The sequence below is a fragment of the Ursus arctos genome, chromosome X, assembly GCF_023065955.2.
Source record: "Ursus arctos isolate Adak ecotype North America chromosome X, UrsArc2.0, whole genome shotgun sequence".
Classification (NCBI taxonomy): Eukaryota; Metazoa; Chordata; class Mammalia; order Carnivora; family Ursidae; genus Ursus; species Ursus arctos.
Genome location: NC_079873.1, coordinates 57664831 through 57686144, shown reverse-complemented (window position 1 = coordinate 57686144; position 21314 = coordinate 57664831).

Here is a 21314-nt window from a genome sequence, read left to right as displayed (position 1 = left end):
TTCAGCTCCCAGTGAAGAGCCAGCATTAAATGCCAGATGCACCTGATGAACGCTTAGTGCCCAGAACATTGTGAGAGCTCTATGTGTTCCAGCAGATAACAGCAACGATGATAATAAGCAAGCCTCTAAGTGGCCGAACTTACCCAAAGCAGTACCTAGAGCCCAATAGCTCAAAGGAGAAGAGGATGGGCATAGGTCTGCTGGGGGGGTGGGTTTCAAGGTCAAAAGCACTATAAGACAGTCAGATTCAAAATCAGGTACAATCTGAACTATGCAGTATGCAGCACAAAAAGATGGGGAAGGAAATATGAGAAAATCTTAAGTGTTCATGGTGGCAGGCTGGCGCAGTCGGTGGAGCACGTGACTATTGATCTCGGGGTTGTGGGTCTGAGTCCCAAGTTGGGTGTAGTGATTTAAAAAATTAAGTCTTTAGAGGGAGACAAACCATAAGAGACTCTTAAACATAGGAAACAAACTGAGGGCTGCTGGAGGGGAGAGGGGTGGGGGGGATGGGGTAACTGGGTCTTGGACATTGGGGAGGGTAGGTTTGTAATGAGCACTGGGTATTATATAAGACTGATGAATCACAGATTTGTACCCCTGAAACAAATAATACGTTATACGTTAATTAATTCAATTTATATTAAAAATATTTTTAAAAATTAAGTATTTTTTTATTTTTAAAATATTTTAATTTAATTAATTTCTTTATTTGAGAGAGAGAGAAAAGGAGCTGGGAGGAGAAGCAGAGGGAGAAGTAGACTTCCTGCTGAGCAGGGAGCCCGATGCGGGGCTTGATCTTGGGACTCCAGGATCATGACCTGAGCTGAAGGCAGACGCTTAACCAACTGAGCCACCCAGGTGCCCCCAAATTAAGTCTTTAAAAAAATTCTTTGGACGTCTGTGTGGTACAGTCAGTTAAGCAACCGACTGTTGGTTTCGGCTCAGGTCACGATCTCAGGGTGGTAGGATCGAGCCCCACATCGGGCTCCACACTCAGCACCAAAGGCTGCTTGAGCTTCTCTCTCCCTTTCCCTCTGCCCCTCCACCTCCCCCACTCTTGTGCACTCTCTCTCTCTCTCTCTCTCTAAAATAAACAAATAAATCTTTAAAAAATTCTTAAGTGTTCATTCTGGAATGTGAGTTGGTGCCTACCTTCCTTTTTTTTTTTTCTGTTTATATTTTGTTTATATCAATTGGCCTGTATTTTTATTTTATTCAAGAAAAAAAGAGCAATAAACATTATTTGTAAAACAAACACCAAAAAAGCTAGCTTCTCTACAGGGTTAAGTCTGCACCAGCCTGTGGAGGCCGACTGTGGAGGAGTGTGTGGAGCGAGTGACAAATGAACATAAGAGCGGGCAGGGGGGCAGAGGGGAGAAAACTTCAGCCTTGAAACCATGGTAACGACTGCGGGAGTGTGCACAGTGAGTCAGAGCCAGCAATGGCTGCCAGTTGTATTTTCTATTAATTATCTCCTCAGGCCGATTCTTCCATGTAGTTCTTAAACAAGGAAAATTAGGAAGGGAAGCTGACAGACCCCTGCCTAGGACAGTTCACAAACCTTGACCGAGACTCACTGTCCTGCCCTACTTATCCCACAACCAAAGGGCTGCGGTTTCTTTTCCATTTGAGACCCCCACAGAGCTGATTCTGAAAGGGGGGCTCGAAGCAACAGAGCACAGAGATCTCGTTGATCCCATTCAGAGGTGGTCAATCCTTGGGGAGCTCTGGGCCCCAGCTTCTGGGGACAAGGGTAGAAAAGGTCACCTTTGGAAACTGGAAGCAAGAAAAATCAGTATAGGCGCCTGGGTGGCTCAGTCGGTGAAGCGTCTGCCTTCGGCTCAGGTTATGATCGCAGGGTCCCGGGATAGAGTCCCACATTGGGGTTCCTGCTCAGGGGGGAGTCTGCTTCTCCCTCTGCCTCTCTTCCTTGCTTGTGATCTCTCTCTCTCTCTCTCTTTCTCAAGTAAATAAATAAAATCTTAAAAAAAAAAGAAAAATCAGTACATGGTGGACGAGCTCAGCCACCCGCAAAAGCAGCCACCCATCGTGGCAAATGGATGCAGGTATATTGCCAATGGAATGGATGTGTCGTCTCCTGAGCACAGTCGGGGGCCGAAGACCTTTCTAATCCTCGTCACGCCATTGTTAACATGCCTGGCATGAGATAATGAAGCTTCAAACAACGGGTTTTTTAAAAAGGGCTTCAGGGGCACCTGGGTGGCTCAGTCGCCTGAGTGTCCGATTTGGGATTTTGGCTCAGGCTGTGGTCTCAGGGTCGTGAGATCGAGCCCAGAGACATGCTCTGTGCTGGGCGTGGAGCCTGCTTAGGATTCTCCCTCTCCCCCTGCCCCTCCCCCCCCTTGCTCAGGCTCACGCGCTCTCTCTCTCTCTAAAAAAATAAAAAATAAAAAAAATAAAATAAAAATATAGGGGCGCCTGGGTGGCTCAGTTGGTTAAGCGGCTGTCTTCAGCTCAGGTCGTGATCCCGGGGTCCTGGGATCGAGCCCCGTGTCGGGCTCCTTGCTCAGTGGGGAGCCTGCTTCTCCCTCTCCCTCTGCCCCTGCTTGTGCTGGTTCTCTCTCTCTCTCTTTCTGACACACAAAAATAAAATAAATAAAATCTTTAAAAATAACAAAAAAATAAAAATATAAAAGGGCTTCGGAGAAGAAGATGCCATCTGTGTTTGTCCAGCATCATCTAAGCAAGAGCTGCAGTTGCTGGAGAACATTCATATTCCGGCATCTAGTGAGGTGGGTTTTTTTCTGAGGCAGTGTTCATTTGCGACAGGGAGAAACAACCAACACAAGTGGCATATGTAGCGTGAGCCAGAGGCTTTCCCTTTATTGTCTTGTTGAGTTTTCACAACAGTCTTTTAAGGTTTTATTTTTCGGTCATCTCTACCCCCAACGTGGGGCTCAAACTCACAACCCCGAAATCAAGAGTCGCACACTCTACCGACTGAGCCAGCCAGATGCCCCTGTTTTCACAACAGTCTTGTCTGCAGAGACTCACCATTGCCATTTGAGAGCTGAAGAAACAGGCTCAGAGGAGTTAAGAGATGTGTGCAAGCTTGCACATCTAGGGACTGCGGCAGGGCTGGGCTCTGAACTCAGAGTGTGACCTCCAGGCTGGTAACTCCTGCATGATGGCACTGCCCCAGGCTTTGCCCTCCCCTACGTGAAGCCCAAGAACACCCGGTTCCCTTTGTGCCCAGCGCATGTTCAAGTCAGTTTCCCAGGCACCTGTCGCCTTACCAGGGGGCACTCTGCCCCAGAGGTGCCAGGGCCAAGTTACGCCCCCACCACGCAGAAGTCAAATCGCCTCTGGTTTCTGCATCAGTGTGTTGGTTCTGAGTAGTCTGGAAGGTGATCACCTCTGCCTTCTGGACCTCCCAAGCCCAGAAGCAGAGGCAAGAAGGAACACGGTGTGGGTGGGGGCCGGTGGGCAGAGCGCTGTAGCCAAGACAGTGGGGAAGAGGTCGACGTGTCTCCGTGTCTAACAGATTCTTCCTTCTAAACAGCTCAGCTCCCTGCCCCTCGTCATTGTACAGTGAACCATGAACACTCTGCGGAGATTCACCAAGCATCTCTTGCCCTCGTCCCCCTGCCACAGCCTTTTGCACATTCTCCGGACCACTGGCACAACCCTAGCATGTGGTCTCTCAGCGGTCGGTCTCACCCCCTCCGAGCTACGCTCCCCAGTGTCGGGCAGAGAGCTCTCAGAAACACAGATCTGACACTCATTCCCCCAGTTAAGACCCTTTGGTGGCTCCCCACAGTCCGAGAGGCCCCTTGGCCTGAAGACCCAAGGGCCTCTCTGCTGACATCTGCAGCCTCATCTCTTGCCCCATGGGGCTTCAACCATGTCGGGGTACCCTTTACAGGCCCTCAAATGTATAGTGCTCTCTTAAGACTTCCTGCCTTTGCACATGGTGTTCTGTCTGCCTGGGGCGCTCTTTCCCCATTTCTTATCTAGTTAACTTCTATTTACCTTTCAAGGCCAAGCTCGGGTGCTACTTCCTCCTGGAAGCCTTCCCTGACTCTCTTTCTCTACCTCTCCCAGGCTGAGCGAGGCACTCCCCTGCACTGCCAAAGCACCCTACGCTTATCTCCAGTATTTGCATGATTTTCAGTAAGAGTCCGTGGCATAGATGGACCAGTGTGCTTAACCATTCACTCGCTGAAAAACGTTTGGGTTGTTTCCATTTGGGGGCTATTATAAATAAAGTGGCTATAAACATTTGTGTACAGGGTTTTTTTCTTTAATTTTTCTTTTTTTTTAATTTAAATTCAATTAGCCATCATCAGTTTCAGATGTAGAGTTCAGTAATTCATCAGTCACATATAACACCCAGTGCTCATCACATCCAGTGCCTTCCTTGATGCCCGTCACCCAGTTACCTCATCCCCCACCCCACCCCCCCACTCCAGCAACCCTCAGTTTCTTTCCCATAGTCAAGAGTCTCTCATGGTTTGTGTCCCTCTCTGATTTCTTTCCATTCAGTTTTCCCTTCCCTTCCCCTGTGGTCCTCAGTGCGGTTTCTTATGTTCCACATATGAGTGAAAGCATATGATAATTGTCTTTCTCTGACTCATTTCGCTCAGCATAATCCCCTCCAGTTCCATCCACGTTGATGTAAATGGTAAGTACTCATCCTTTCTGATGGCTGAGTAATAGTCCATTGTATATATACCACATCTTTATCCAGTCATCTGTCGATGGATATCTTGGCTCTTTCCATAGTTTGGCTATTGTGGACGCTGCTGCTATGAACATCGGAGTGCAGATGCTCCTTCACTACATTTCTATCTTTGGGGTAAATACTTACTAGTGCAATTGCTGGGGCATAGGGTGGTTCTATTTTTAACTTTCTGAAGAGCCTCCATACTGTTTTCCAGAGTGGCTGCACCAGTTTGCATTCCCACCAACAACGTAAGAGGGTTCCCCTTTCTGCGCATCCTTGCCAACATTTGTTGTTTCCTGACTTGTTAATTTTAGCCATTCTGACTGGTCTAAGGTGGTATCTCCTTGTGGTTCTGATTTGTATTTCCCTGATGCCGAGTGATGTGGAGCATTTTTTTCATGTGTCTGTTGGCCATTTGTATGTCTTCTTTGCAGAAATGTCTTTTCATGTCTTCTGCCCATTTCTTGATTCAATTATTTGGGTTTTGGGTGTTGAGTTTGGTAAGTTCTTTCTGGATCTTGGATACTAGCCCTTTATCTCATACGTCATTTGCAAATATCTTCTCCCATTCCGTAGGTTGCCTTTTAGTTTCGTTGACCGTTTCCTTTGCTGTGCAGAAGTTTTTTATCTTGATGAAAGTACAGGTTTTTAGGTGAATGCAAGTAAGTGTTCATTTCTCTAGGATAATTTCCAAGACTGTTGTTGCTGAGATGTATGGTAAGCATGTTGAGTTTTGTAAGGGACTGCCATACCCTGTTCTAGAGTGGCTGTACCATTTCACATTCCGACCAGCAATGTAGGGGTGATCCTTCGCTGCCTACTCACCAGCATTTCGTGTTACCACAATGTTTTCTTTCACCCATTTGGATATGTGTGTACTGATACCTCATTGTGGCTTTAATGTACATTTCCCTGATGTCTAATGATGTTAAGCATCTTTTCATGTGTTAATTTGCTGTCTGTATATGCTCTTCAGTGAAACAAGTGTCATGTTTTTTTTCCCAGTTTCTTTTTTTTTTTTAAAGATTTTTATTTATTTATTTGACAGAGAGAGACAGCCAGCGAGAGAGGGAACACAAGCAGGGGGAGTGGGAGAGGAAGAAGCAGGCTCATAGCAGAAGAGCCTGATGTGGGGCTTGATCCCAGATCGCCGGGATCATGCCCTGAGCCGAAGGCAGACGCTTAACCGCTGTGCCACCCAGGCGCCCCTTTTTTCCAGTTTCTGATTGGATTTTTTTACCATTGAATTTGAGGAGCTCTTTATATATTCTAAATATGAGCACTCTGTCAGATATGTGGTTTGCAAATATTTTCTCCAGTCTCTGAGCTTATCTTTTCATCCTCTTTAGAGGGTTTTTATTTCCATAGCAAAAGTCCTAAATGTTTTTTCTTTATGGATTATTTATGTTATGTCTCAGAACTCTTTATCAAGCCTTAGATCCCAAAGATTTTCTCCTATTTCATTTCTTTTTTTTAGGATTGTGTTTGTTTATTTATTTGTCAGAGAGAGAGAGCACATAAGCAGGGGGAGGGGCAGGCAGAGGGAGAAGCAGACTCTCCCCTGAGTAAGGAGCCTGACGTGGGACTCGATCCCAGGACCCTGGGATGATGACCTGAGCCATAGGCAGATGCTTAACTGACTGAGCCACCCAGGCGCCCCTCTTTTTTTTCAAAATTGTTTTAGCTGTCCTAGGTCTTTGTACCTTCCCATATACATTTTAGAATAATCTTGTCTGTATCAACAAAACATCACTGAGATTTTGATAGGAATGATGTAAAACGTGTAAAACATTTTGGGGAGAACTGACATCCTTCCTGTGTTGAGTTCTCCAATCCATGAGCATAGTATGTCTCTCCATGTAGTTAAATCTTTGATTTCTTCCATCAGCATTTTGTAGTTTCAACATACAAGTCCTTCACATGTTTTCTTAGGTTTATATCTATGTATTTTCTTTGAGTAATTGTGGATGACATTATAGTTTAATTTGGGGTTTCACATGTCCATTTCTAATATTTAGAAATACAATTGAGTTTTTTCTTTTTCTTTTCTTTATTTATTGAGAGAGTGAGAGAGAGAGCACTTGAGCGTGGGGTGGAGAGGGGCAGAGGGAGAGGGAAAGAGAGAGAATCTTAAGCAGGCCCCACACCTAGTGCAGAACCTGATGCAGGGCTCGATCTCATGATCCTGAGGTCATGACCTGAGCCAAAACCAAGAGTCAGACGCTTAACCAACTGAGCCACCCAGGTGCCCCTACAATTGAGTTTTCTATGTTGATCTGGTATACTGTAACCTTGCTGAACTCATTTATTAGTTCTAGGAGGTTGGGCTTTTTTGTTTGTTTTTGTTGTTTGTTTCATAGGTTTCTTGTGATTTTCTATATAGGCCATCAGGTACTTTCGGCTCCAGAATTCTAATTGTTCCTTTTTATAATTTTTTTTTAAAGATTTTATTTATTTATTTGACAGAGATAGAGACAGCCAGCGAGAGAGGGAACACAAGCAGGGGGAGTGGGAGAGGAAGAAGCAGGCTCATAGCGGAGGAGCCTGATGTGGGGCTCGATCCCACAACGCCGGGATCACGCCCTGAGCTGAAGGCAGACGCCCAACCGCTGTGCCACCCAGGCGCCCCTCCTTTTTATAATTTTTTAAAATTATTTTTAAATTTTTGTTTCCTTATTCTTACTTTGTTCATACAAAATTTTTCTGGTTTCCTTTTGTTCTTTGTTCATGGTTTCCCTAAGCTCTTTGAGCATATTTAAGAGGGTTGTTTCAAAGTCTTTGTCCGTTAAGTCCAATGCTTGTATATCAGGCACAATCTCTGTCAAATTATTTTTTCATTTGAATGGGCCATACTTTCCTATTTCTTTGTATGCCTGGTGCTTTTTGGTTGAAATTGGATGTTTGGATGTTGTCCTCTGGGAACTCTGCAAATCAGATTCTCGGCCTTCTTCAGGTTTTGCTGTTCCTGATTGTTGAAACCTGCAGTCACCCATTCATTGAGTCACTTTTCCAAATATTTCTGCAAAGGCTATGTTCCTTCCTGTGGGGGCCTTGAATTCTCTGTTCCTTTAGCTTGTGTACAGCTAGCGTTTTAACAGGTTTCCTTGAACATCAGGAACTAAAACAAACAAGCAAACAAACAGCTCCTTTCCCAGTATCTGTGGCTTGGCTCTGTGCAGGGTCACTCTTGCAATTTTTAGCCAGACCATTTACAACTCTGCCTTGCCTTCGCTTTTACTGCTCGCATTGAGCTTTGAGGTCACCCAGAGATGAACTCTTTAGAGTCTTTTCAGATCTTTTCTGAGCATGCATGTGGCTTTCTAAGTCCTCCGGTATACATAATGTCCCAAAGAAAGCCTCCCAGGTTTTAGGTGATCTATTGTATGTTGCAACTATATTCTTTGGCTCCAGAAGGCTGCGGGTTTTTCTTTCACCTTACAAGGTTTTCAAGCAATACCTGCTACCCTTCTGTCTTGAGCAAGTCCTGAACAGATAGAAATAAGCATTTTCAATCAATCCTTTAGCTAGTCCCCAGACAGCTTGGAACAGAAAAACAAAATAATTTTCAAATGAGATTTTCTCTACTCCCTCTGAAACCAGGGACCAGGGCCACACAGGTTAGGTTGTCATCTTCGACATCAACACCCAGCCAGGGAAGGAGTGGGGCAAGGGCAAAGCCAGAAAGTTTTGTTTTTGTTTTTGTTTTTGTTTTGTTCTACCATTTTTAAGTTTCCTCTTTCTTGATTCAGCATTTGCCTAGTTGCTGTAAAACTATTTTCCAGAGTTCTGACAAAGTTGGTTCTAACAGTTTCTGCTTGTTTTTTTGAGGTTTCTGTGGAGGGATGGGCATTTGGAATTGTCTTCATGGCCATTTTGCTGACATCACTTCTCCAACCCTTTTATCATTATGTAATTTCCCTCTTTGTCTTTGGTAATTCTTTTTTGCTCTGAAGTTTACTTTATCTACTTTCAAGTTCACCAATCTTGTCTTCTGCAGTATCAAATCCTCTGTTAGTTTCACATAGTACATTTTTCATCTCAGTTATTTATAGGAAATTTCATCTGGGTACTTAAAAATATTTGTTTCTCTTCTTTTTTTTTTTTTTTTAAAGATTTTATTTATTTATTTGACAGACAGACAGCCAGCGCGAGAGAGAACACAAGCAGGGGGAGTGGGAGAGGAAGAAGCAGGGTGCCAGCAGAGAAGCCTGATGTGGGGCTCGATCCCAGAACGCTGGGATCACGCCCTGAGCCGAAGGCAGACGCTTAATGACTGGGCCACCCAGGCGCCCCTCGTTTCTCTTCTTATTATGCTCTTCTTTCCATGGTCTTCTTGAACATATGAAAGACATATTGTTTTAAAGATTTATTTATTTGTTTTAGAGAGAGAGAGAGAGCGTGAGTGGGGGAAAGGGCAGAGGGAAATTGAGAGAAGCAGACTCCCCGCTGAGTGCGGAGCCTGACTCTCAGGACTCTGAGATCATGACCTGAGCTGAGGTCAAGAGTTGAACGCTTAACAGACTGAGCCACCCAGGCACACCTGAAAGATATTTTTAATAACAGTTTTAACATCTTTGTCTGCTAAATATATCATCTGATTCTTTCCGTTTATATTGATTGATTTTTTCTTCCCCATGGGTTGTATTTTTTTGCACCTTTACATGACCGTATTAATTTTTTTTTAAGATTTTATTTGTTTATTTGAGAGAGTGAGAGTGAGTGAGAGATTGAGAGAAGGAGCAGGGGGAGGGACAGAGGGAGAGGGAGAAGCAGACTCCCCGTGGAGCAGGGAGACTGATGTGGGGCTCGATCCCGGGACCCTGGGATCATGACCTGACCCAAAGGCAGACGCTTAACTGCTTAACTGACTGAGCCACCCAGGTGCCCCATAATTTGTGATTTAAAAAAAACAAATACAGGGGCACCTGGTTGGCTCAGTTGGTTAAGCATCTGCCTTCAGCTCAGATCATGATCCTGGAGTCCTGGGATCGAGCCCCACGTCAGACTACCTGCTCCACGGGAGTCTGCTTCTCCCTCTGCCCCTTGCCCTGCTCGTGCTCTCTCTCTTTCTCAAATAAATAATAAATAAAATATCTTAAAAATCACAAATTATTACAAACCTAGCACTTCAAAAAACAACAACACTTCTGTATAATCTCACAGTTCTGTAGGTCAGAAGTCTGGGTGGGCTTGACGGGATTCTCCACTTAGGGTCTCACAAGACTGAAAACTCATCAGGCAGCTGGTCTGGGCTCTTATCTGGAGCCTCTGGAAAAGAATCTGCTTCCCAGCTCATTCAGGTGATTTCCTTGCACTCGTAGGACTGAGGTCCCTGTTTTCTTGTTGCTGACAGCTTCGGGCCACTCTCAGTCTCTCAGGGCCAGTTTCATCCCCTGACACTTGGCTCTCTCCATTTTCAAGTCAGTAACGGTGTGCTGAATCCTTCTTTCATTTGGAATCTCTCTCAGTTCCTCCTCTGCTACCAGCTAGAGAAAACGCTCTGCTTTTACGATCTCAGTGATTAGATTGGACCCACCAGGGTAATCTCTCTTTTGATTAATTCAAAGTCAACTGATCAGTATTCTTAATTACACCCCCCAAATCGCCTTTGTCATCAAACTTAACATAATCTTGGACACATTATCATACCATCTTCACAGTTATTGGGATTAGGTCAGGAAGTCTTTTTTGCCTTACACAATGTTATTATTCGATTAGATGCCAGACGTTATGAATTTTATGTTGTGTGTGCTAGATTTTTGTATTTCTGTAAGGATTCTTGAGCTTTACTCTGGGATGCAGTTAAGTTACTTGGAAACAGTTTGATTCCTTTGAGGCTCATTTTATTTTATTTTATTTTTTTAAAGATTTCTTTATTTATTTATTTGAAAGAGAGAGAGCTAGCACACAAGCAGGCAGAGAGGCTGAGGCAGAGGGAGAAGCAGACTCCCCGCTGAGCAAGGAGCCTGACACGGGGCTCGATCCCAGGACGCTGGGATCATGACCTGAGCCGAAGGCAGATGCTTAACCAACTGAGCCACCCAGAGGCCCTATTTTATTTTATTTTTAAAGATTTTATTTATTTATTTATTTATTTGAGAGAGAGAGAGAGAGAGAGAGAAGAGAGAGTGGGAGGGAGAAGGAGAGAGAATATAAAGCAGACTCCACCCTGAGTGCAGAGCCTGACACAGGGCTTGATCCCATGACCAAAAGATCATGACCTGAGCTGAAACCAGGAGTCAGATACTCAGCCAACTGAATCACCCAGGTGTCCCTGAGGCTCATTTTAAAGCTTTGTTAAGTGAGGCTCCGAATAGACTTGGGTCTAGATCTAATTTGACCCCACTACTGAGGCAATAGCCTTCTAAAGACGCTAAAGGATCCCCCGTAAGTTAGGAGTGTTTCCACTCTTATTTGATAAGAACATCATCTACTTATAGCCCCATGTGAGCTCCAGCAACTTTGGCCCCTGTTCCTTTCAGGCAGTTTCCTTCAAACTAATCAGTCCTCATCTGAATACTTGAGGAAATACTCTCTGCCGATCTCTGAGGTTCTTTCTTTCTGTAAAGTGCCATCCTCTCTGGAGTACTGTCCTGCTAACTCCAGCTGCTTCATTCCTCCTGAACTCTCAGCCCCATTTACTCAACTCAGAAATTCCACTGGGCTCTAATTGGGTTCCCCCTCCCTGCTGCACCATCACCTGGAGACTCAAACACAGTAGTAAGCCAGGGCAATTGTAGGGCTCACCTAGTTTGTTTCTAGTCTCTCAGGGATCACTGAGATTTGCTTTTTTTCGTGTACTGACATCCAGCGTCTTGGAAACCGTAATGCAAAGTCTCATATATTCTATTTTTGTTGTTGTTATTTCAGACCAGAAGATAAATCTGGTCCCTGTTACTCCACGTTGGCCAGAAAGGGAAGTTCTGAACTTCATATAGACGGAACCGTTTAGTAGGCATTCCTCTGTATCTGACTTTTTCGTGAGTAGTAGCAGCAGTTTGTTTCTTTTTAAATTGCTGGTAGTATTCCACTGTATGAATATTTTCTCTTTTTTTAATGGCTGCATAGAATTTCATTATATGGATGGATCCGAATTTATCTAACTGGTTTCCTACTGAATGACACTTAGGGATTATTTCTGGTCTCCTGTGACAAACAGTGCTGCGACATACATCTTGAAGGTACATCGTGCACAGATGTGAGATATCTTCAGCATAGATAGATTCCCACACATGGAACACTTGGGACAAAGGATTTTGCATTTAGAATTTTGCATAGTAATTGCCGAACCCTTTGCCAAAGGGGGAAGACCAGCCAACGCTCCCATTGATCGTGTGTAAGGGTACCCATTTCTCTTCACAACTTCTTATTCTTAAAAGAGCTGCCTTGATCACTTAATTAGCTAATAACATAACAAGATTTTCTTATAAAACTTTTTCTCTGTATCCAGACCATAGGACTGCCTCAGGAAGGGAGGTTGCCATCTAGCAAGGGTATCTCATTACTTCGGAAATAAACCTCCTTTGGATTCCATCCAAGGCCTCTGGCCTGATACTAAATTGGTTTTATAGGGAACAGTGCCAAGGCAAGGTTCCAATGTGGTAGTCTTTGCTCTGCTGAAATGACATTTCTTAAGCAAAGTAAATTAATTACAGGCCTTCAGGGGGCTTATTTCGTTTGAGATGAGGATTACACCTAAGACATTCCAAGATAGGAGTTGTTTTAGCAATGTTAGACACGTTACTCCTTTGTAACCTCAACAAAATGCTTGCTCCAAAAAGGGTGTGAAGTTCACATGGTCTAGGGGGTCATTGTAGTGTCTCAAAGTGTTGCCCCTTCTAACTTAATGGTGTGAAAGTATGCTCGCTCTGCTTTAAGAGGTTCGTATGAACCAGACAGTAATCCATGTTAATGGGCTTAAAACCACACGGAAAGTCATGTATAATGTATCTGTATACGTAAGTTTGTAATGAGTATAGTAAGGGCAGCATGGAGCCCAGCTGTCTGGGTATGAATCCCAGTTTTGTCACCTACCAGCTGTAACGTCACGGGTGAGCTACTTAACGTTTCGGGGCCTCCTCTGCAAAACCGGGCACCTACTATTATCTCCCTCACTGCGTGTTGGGAGGGTTAAATCATGAATTTGAATAAAGTGCTTAGGAGCAATGCTTGACACGTGGTACACTCTCAACCAACGTAAGCATCTATTAGGTTTGCATGAGCCAGTATTTTTTTTCTTTTTTTGGCAAAATGTATCCATTCACGTAATCAGAGCTCTATGAGATGACATCCTGAGTGATGGTGGGGTGTTTTACAGTGCCAAGGTGTCTTCTCCCAGCAAAACCTGCAAAAATCCTTAGGAGCTCTTCCAAAAACAAAGAAAAGCAATGGTCACACACACAGAGAGACGTGTTTAATAACGATGAGCAAATGTCCATAAAGACGGTTTACACAGGAGCTCAGAGAAATCACCTCCATGGGGGAAACGCCACTGTAATTTCTTATTCTAGATATTTGCCAGGGGGGCTTATTTACCTTAAGTAGGTACTTCAATGGGCTAGTTGGAGGGGCAGGGGTAGGCTACAGCTGGAAGTTAGAGGGGACTGATTTGGAAGCATGAAAGCGTAAACAGGGGTCAAACTTCAGGGACGGGGCACCTGGGCGGCTCAGTCGGTGAAGCGTCTGCCTTGGGCTCAGGTCATGATCCCGGGATCCTGGGATTGAGCCCCGTGTTGGGCTCCCTGATTGGTGAGGAGTCTGCTTCTCCCTCTGCCTCTGGCTGCTGCTCCCCGTGCTTGTGCTCTCTCTCTCTGTCAAATGAATAAATAAAATCTTAAAAAAAAAAAAAGTTCAGGATAGACTGAAGAAAACTAGAGGGGGCTAGAGAGGGCTAAGGGGAAGTGGATTTTGAGTACGGTTTGCAGCTCCATCTCCCTTTAGATCGTGAGCAACGTGAGAGCCGGGCCTCGTCTGTACTATCTCTTCAGGCTGGAGATGAATAGAACTGAATGGAATTAGAATGAAACAGTCCAGGGGCGCCTGGGTGGCACAGCGGTTAAGCGCCTGCCTTCAGCTCAGGGCGTGATCCTGGCGTTATGGGATCGAGCCCCATATCAGGCTCTTCCGCTATGAGCCTGCTTCTTCCTCTCCCACTCCCCCTGCTTGTGTTCCCTCTCTCGCTGGCTGTCTCTATCTCTGTCGAATAAATAAATAAAATCTTTTAAAAAAAAAAATAAGAATGAAACAGTCCAGGAACGGTGTCAAGGATTTCAAAACGAGCAAGAGCAAACAAGCAGAGTGGATTTCTATAGAGCGTCTGGGAATAGTATCCCTGAATGTGGCAGAGACAGATGGATGCACGGAACTGGCAAAACACCATTAGAAAAAATAGGCAACAAAACATTGCAGACAAGTTGGAAAAGCTATCTCTAGACATATCTCAGCGCTAGCAACTACTGTCATTTTTATTTATTGCCTGGTAGTGGTTGTGTTGTGGTTGTTGTCCATATGCGTATTCTTTTCATTCATTAATTTATTCAAGAAATATTTATCGAGCACATATGCCACGCATGTTCCGTACAGGGTTGTACATGCCTGCAATCATAGCTTGCACACCACTTTGCAGCCTACCCTGCCACTCGCTGTAGCACAAGCCAGCATTTTCCTGGGTTTTGCTGAGCACAAGCTGCCCCATGACAAACAGGTTCCATGGTCACGAAGGCTTGGAAACACCACACGTAAGAGCCCTTGGCAGTTCACAGCTCCATTTCCTATCTTGGTTGTTCCTTCTCTACTGGCTGCCTACGCATTGGACAGCCCTAGGGCTCATCCTATATCCTCTTCTCTTAGGTACTTTTGCTCCTTAGGGAAACTCATCCGGTTTCAAGGCTTTAAACCATGTTCCAAGGACTCCCACATTTCTCCCCAGCACTGAACTGCCAATCCACCTGGGATCAGCACCTGTATGTCCAGCAGGCAACTCAGGTTTATATATATCAAGCAGAGCCACTCATTCCTCTGTCCCTCCCAAACCCTCTCCTTCTCAAATCTTTACCATCCCAATAAATGACACCACCATCATGGCAACTGCCGGAACCCAACACCTAGGAATCTTTCTGGATTCCTCCCTTTCCCTTGTCACCCACTTCCAATTCACCAGCCAGTCCAGTTGGCTCAACATTCAGAATCGAACCCGAATCCTTCCGCTTCTCTGCATCTCCGTGGTGGCCACCCTGGGCCAACCCACCGCCCTGCCTGGATGGCTTGCTGCAACGGTCTCCTCGTTGGTCTCCTGCCTTCATTGTTACTTCAATCTGTTGGCCTGCAGAGGAGCCAAAATATATATTTTTTAAATCCAAGCCGTCAGCGACCTTCTTAAAACCCTCCAATGGCTTTCCTTTGCTCTTAGAATAGAATCCAAACTCCTTATCATGGTCACTAGGCTTCACTCCCTACCCCCCAGCCATGCTGTGATCCTTTCTATTTCTTGAAAACAGTAAACTCTCTTCCTCCTCGGGGTCTTTGAATTTGCTGTCCGCCTGCCCGGAAGACCCTCCCTGCAGGCCCGTTGAGGTCTCAATTCAAAAGTCACCTCCGAGAAACCTTCTGTAATCAATCAACCCATCTGGACTAGCGCCCCCCCACCCCAGTTCCCATGTCGCCCTGTTAATTCTGCCGCAATCTGGGGTAATTTGGGGTGTTTATTTGCATTTTGCCTCAGTCGACTGGAATATAAGCTTCATGAGGTCAGGGATCATGTCTCTCTGATTCATTGTTGTGTCCCCAACACCTAAGTGTCCAACACACCCAGTAAATACTGGTTGAATGAGTGAAAGTGTAATAAAGGCTCTGAGAAGTCCAGGGGTAAAAAAAACCTTTTACATCTGGTATTTAAAAAAAAAAAGTATTCATAATATCCTATGTGTTTGGGGGAAAATACTTCAGGAGATGCCAGTAAAGATATTTTTTTCCATGTTGCTGTGTAATGGAGTGAAAATTACAGAGGTTTATTATTCAGACAGATGTGTACTCAAAACTGGGTTCTGCCACTCACAACCGTGTGGTCTTTGGCAAGCTACCTCGTTTCTCTGAGGTTCGGTTCCTCTATGTGTAAATGCAAGTGACACCGAAAGACTTTGGAGGTGATTGCATAAAACTCGATAAAGTAATACACCTAATAAATGTAGTACCTGTCAAAGAGTATCACTTAATAAATGTTAGTTTCCTTCCTTCTCCATCATCATAATTATGATTTTTACTTAGTGACACTTCAAGTTACTATTCAGTGGTTTACTCGTTGAGGGATACTTGAGTCACTTCCAGACTCATTCATATAGACTTTTCCTTTCTTTGCATAATTTTCCTAGCATAGATTCCCAGAAGCAGGATTACTGAGTGAGATGGTATGATCATGTGAAATTTCCTGATGCACATTGCCAGATCTTATTTTAAAGGAACGGTGTTTATTCATAGTACGAGCAGCCAGTAACCATGCATCAACGTGGTACTCTTTCAGCCCGACATACCGTAATGTCTTCCGCCTCCCCTCGATCGCAGCTACTATAATAGGCAAAAAATGGCCATTCGGGGTTTAAAATTTTGTATGTCTTTGCTCATTAAGGAAGAGTAGACATTTTCCCATATGTTTGCCTTCTAATAGTATTTATTCTCATCTGTTTGTGCCTTCGCTCTTTTTTCTCTTGTGCGAGCATATTCCTGCTACAGCTGCAAGGACACGGGCCGGCGGCTGTCAGCCTGCTCTGATGTGTTCTGCAAAGAAGGGGTGGATAACGGTTGACGCTGTTGTTCGCCCCCTTTGGAAATCTGGGAGCTGCTTCCCTCTCGGTTTCCTAGACTCCTTTTCTTTCAGCCCTTCCCATAAATTTGGTGTAACTCGCCATTGTATCCTGGGTCTTCAAAAAATGTCCGTAGTGTGAAATATGACATACACACATGAAGAGAAGGGCTTCAAACAAATGTACAGCTTAAACGCTCGTAAAAATAGTTACAAGTGCCCACAAGTGTGACCACCACCCTGGTCCAAAAATAGCATTTTTGACATACCAGACAATCCTCCCCGTGTCTTCAATTACAGCTGACCCTTCCACTTCCAAGGAGCCACTCTCTTAACAGTGAGGATAACAATCTCCTTGCTTTTCTTTATCGTTTTACCATCTACCTCTGCATCCCTAAGGAAGGATTTCGTTTTGATGGCTTTTGCACTTTTTATAAAAGGATCCATCCTCTCTGTGTTCCTATGTATCTTGCTTCTTTTGCTCAACTTTATATTTCTATGCTCCATACATGTTGTCGCAAGTGCTGTAGTTTCATTACTTGAGCTGTATAGAATCCCGCAGATTGAGGGCACCTGGGTGGTTCGGTCCTTTGAGCGTCAACTCTTGATTTGGCTCAGGTCATGATCTCAGCGTCGTGAGATCGAGCTCCGAGCTAGGTATGGAGCCTGCTTAAGATTCTCTCTCTCCCTCTGACCCCTCCCCGGTTGCATGCACGTGTCCCCCACCCTTCTCTCTCAAAAAAATAAAAGGAAACCCACAGTTTGCTCATTCTCTTGATGGACTGTTTGGTTGTTTCCAGTTTGCGCCGCCATGTGCAATGTGCTATGAATCTTCTACAGCTCTTTCGGGAAAGGTGTCCACATTTCTCTAGGTTATATAGCTAGGAGTGGAATTGCTGGGTCCTGGGGAGTGTGTATCTTCAACTTTAATAGATAAACACAAACGGTTTTCCCAAGTGGTTGAATCAATTTAGATGCCCACCAGCAGCATACCAGTTTCTGTTCTTTCGTGTCTTCCTCGACACTAGTTACTGCCAGACTTAAAAATACTTTGCCAGTCTCGTGGGTATGAAACAGTATGTCGTGTGTGTGTGTGTGTGTGTGTGTGTGTGTGTTACAGCTTTGCTGAGGTATAATTATTGTACAACAAACTGCACGTACTTATTTATTTTTAAAGATTTTATTTATTTATTTGTCAGAGATAGAGAGAGAAAGAGCACAAGCAGGGGAATGGCAGGTGGCAGGCAGAGGGAGAAGCAGGCTCCCCACTGAGCAGGGAGCCCAATGTGGGACTCGATCCCAGGACCCCGGGATCATGACCTGAGCCAAAGGCAGATGCTTAACCGACTGAGCCACCCAGGCGCCCCAAACCGCACGTATTTAGAGTGACAATTTGATGAGTAAACATCTGTGAAACCAGAAATCGAGATAATGAACATACCCATCACACCCAAGAGTTTCCCCTACCCCTTGGTAATCCATCCTCCCCCATTGCTCATGTCTCTGTTGATAGGTGGGACTAAACATCGTTCCATGCTTATTGAATATTTGGATTCCTTCTTTTATCGTGAGCCCACATAAGTCTCTTGCCCATTTTTTTGTTGAGTTCTCTTTGTTTTTATTACTAATTTGTAGGAGTTCTTTGTGGATTCCGAATGCTAGTTCCATGTTGGTCATATGTGTTGCAAATATCTTTTCCTCTTCTGTGGCTTGCCTTTTCACTCTCTAAATGGTTTCCTAGTTTTAAAGGAGCTGAATTTTATCACTTTTCCTTTATAGTTTGTCGTTTTGGGTATTTTTTTTTTTAAAGATTTTATTTATTTATTTGACAGAGATAGAGACAGGCAGCGAGAGAGGGAACACAGCAGGGGGAGTGGGAGAGGAAGAAGCAGGCTCATAGCGGAGGAGCCCGATGTGGGGCTCGATCCCAGAACGCCGGGATCACGCCCTGAGCCGAAGGCAGACGCTTAACCGCTGTGCCACCCAGGCGCCCCTGGGTCTTGTTTAGGAAATCCTTCTCTACTCTGGGGCCAGGAGGATATTCTCCTATGTTATCTTCCGAAAGCCTTACAGCTTTGCTGCTCACATTTAGGTTTTATCTACCTGCAACTGATGTCTCGGTGTGGCTTGAGGCTCCTTTTCTACCAGGTGAAATAAATGAAATAGGGTGATAGGGTTCTCAACATATATGGAGCCCCTATGGCAACAAATCAAACAAAGGATAAAGGGATACAAGAGAGATTTCCACGGTACAATCTGCAAAGCGTATCGGATGTTGGAGAGAAGGAGACATCTGGGGAGATGCCCAGGCCTCTGGTTTGTGCCAATGAGTGGGTGGTGATACGCTTCACTGAGGTAGGAAACGGAGAGGAGCAGTAGATGTGGATGACACGAGCCAGGGAAAGCTTATAAAGGAAAAGGGGAGGCGCCTGGGTGGCTCAGTCTGTTAAGCGTCTGCCTTCAGCTCAGGTCATGATCCCGGGGTCCTGGGATTGAGCCCCACATTGGGAGCAGGGAGCCTGCTTCTCCCCCTGCCACTCTCCTTGCTTGTGCTCTCTCATTCTCTCTCTCTGCGCAATAAATAAAGAAAATAAAATCTTAAAAAAAAAAAGGAAAAAGAGAGAAGGCCTCAGACACAGGCCTGAGGAGTCCAGTGCTTAAAGGAAGAGGGGAGGGAGAAGCAAAGGAAATTGTGAAGGAGCGGTCAGATAAGTGAGAGGGGAAGCCAGAAGAGAGTGGTGTCAAGGAGGGCAAATAAGCAGCTCTGGGGGATGGAGGCAGTGGTCAACAGTACAAAGTGCCTCAAAGATAAAAGATACAGACTGAAAGCCTCACTGGATTTTTTTGGACACAGATTTTGGTTCTTGGGACAGCGGACCTAGTGTAGGGATGGAGGCAGACATCAGATCAGAGAGAGTTGTAAGTGAGAGCCATGTGGTCAGAGTTGACAATTCTTTTATGGCCTTAGTCTTAAAGACGGGAGATGATGAGGTCTGGGATGGTAGCTGGAAAGTGATGTGAGGTCCAGGAAGAGTGATTTTTCAGATGGAGAGATGTGGATATGTTTTTGTTCCAGCCAGAAGGAGTTAGGAGAAAGGAATCCGCCCCCCGCGGAACCCTGTATGGACTTCCACATTGCCTCGTTATTTCCAGAGAGAGTGACCCCTCCCCCAAGAAGGCTGCACCATCTCACCTGGTGGCTTTGCTTCCGATTTCACTGAGAAATTAGAAGCAGCCAGAAATGAGCTTCCCCAGGCTCTTACATCCGCAGCAGTTCATATACTTGCTTCTGTCCCTAAATACTCTGCCTTCTGTCCTGTTTCGACGGAGGAAGTGTCCTCACACCTATAAAGTCGTCCAACCTTTCCACCTGTATTCAGGATATTATTCACTCTTACTTTTTTTTTTAATTTGAGAGAGAGAGTAAAAGAGAGAGAGAGGATGAGCAGGGAGGGGGCAGACAGAGAGAGGGAGAAGCAGACTCCCCGCTGAGCAGGAAGCTGGACACGGGGCTCCATCTCAGGACCCCAGGATCGTGACCTGAGCCGAAGGCAGACGCTTAACCGACTGAGCCACCCAAGCGCCCCTCACTCTCACCTTTTCAAGGGCTTCTGCTTCATCAATATTTCTTTGCTCCCAGATGATTTCCATGTGTATACAAACGAGCACCCCTGTCTTTCATCCTCAAAAATATTCTTTCCACTCTGTCTCCCTCACCAAATAATGTTCCTATTGCTTTGCTCTCCTTCACAGCAAAAACTCTCCAAAGCCTTGTCTGTCGTCATTCTTTCCACTCCCTTTCTTCCCATTCTCTACTCAACTAGCTCCAACTGAGCTTCCATTCTGCAACTCTACCGAAACTGCTCTTCTCATCCATCCAACAAACCCAGTGGTTACATCTCAGTCCTCGTATTACTTGATCTCTCAGCAGCACCTGACACAGTTGATCACTTCTTCCTTCTTGGAAAACCGTCCTTGTTAACTTTCATGACGACACATTCTCTAGGTTTTCTCCTTCAGCTCTGTCTCAATTTTCTTTGCTGACCCCTTTTCCTACCAAGCTTCCAAGTTTTGGAGGGCCCCACATCTCTGTCTCAGTTCTCTCCTCTATCTACGTTCTCGCCCTGAATGAGCTTATTGGCACCAAGGCGTAAAATACACCTCTCTGCTTATGGCTCTCAGATTTACATGTCTAGCTCTGACTTCTCTCCTCAGCTCCAGGTAGAACCTATAACCTACTTGATATTTCCAATTTTTACAACTAATAAGAATCTCAAACTTAACATGTTCAAAACACAACTTTATTCCCCTCAGCTCAAAAGTCATCTCCTGACAAATGCCTTCCTGGACACCATATTCAAAATAGTTCTCCCCTATTACTTTTTTTTTTTTTTTAAGATTTTATTTATTTATTTGACAGAGACAGAGACAGCCAGTGAGAGAAGGAACACAAGCAGGGGGAGTGGGAGAGGAAGAAGCAGGTTCCCAGCGGAGGAGCCCGATGTGGGGCTCGATCCCAGAACGCCGGGATCACGCCCTGAGCCGAAGGCAGGCGCTTAACCGCTGTGCCACCCAGGCGCCCCTCCCCTATTACTTTCTATCATAACATTTGACTGTATTCCCTTCATAATCTCAAATGATCTTGTTGGTTTGTTTACTAACATGTTGTCTGCTCCTTCGTGCTGGAATGCACGCTTCTGAAAGTCAGGAACCTTGACTGTTCCGCTTACTGTTATAGTTCGAGTTCCTAGCACAGTGCTTGTCATAGAGTAGGCGCTTGATTAGTATTTGTTGATTAAATGTTCATTGGCAAGAAGAAGTTGGAGATAG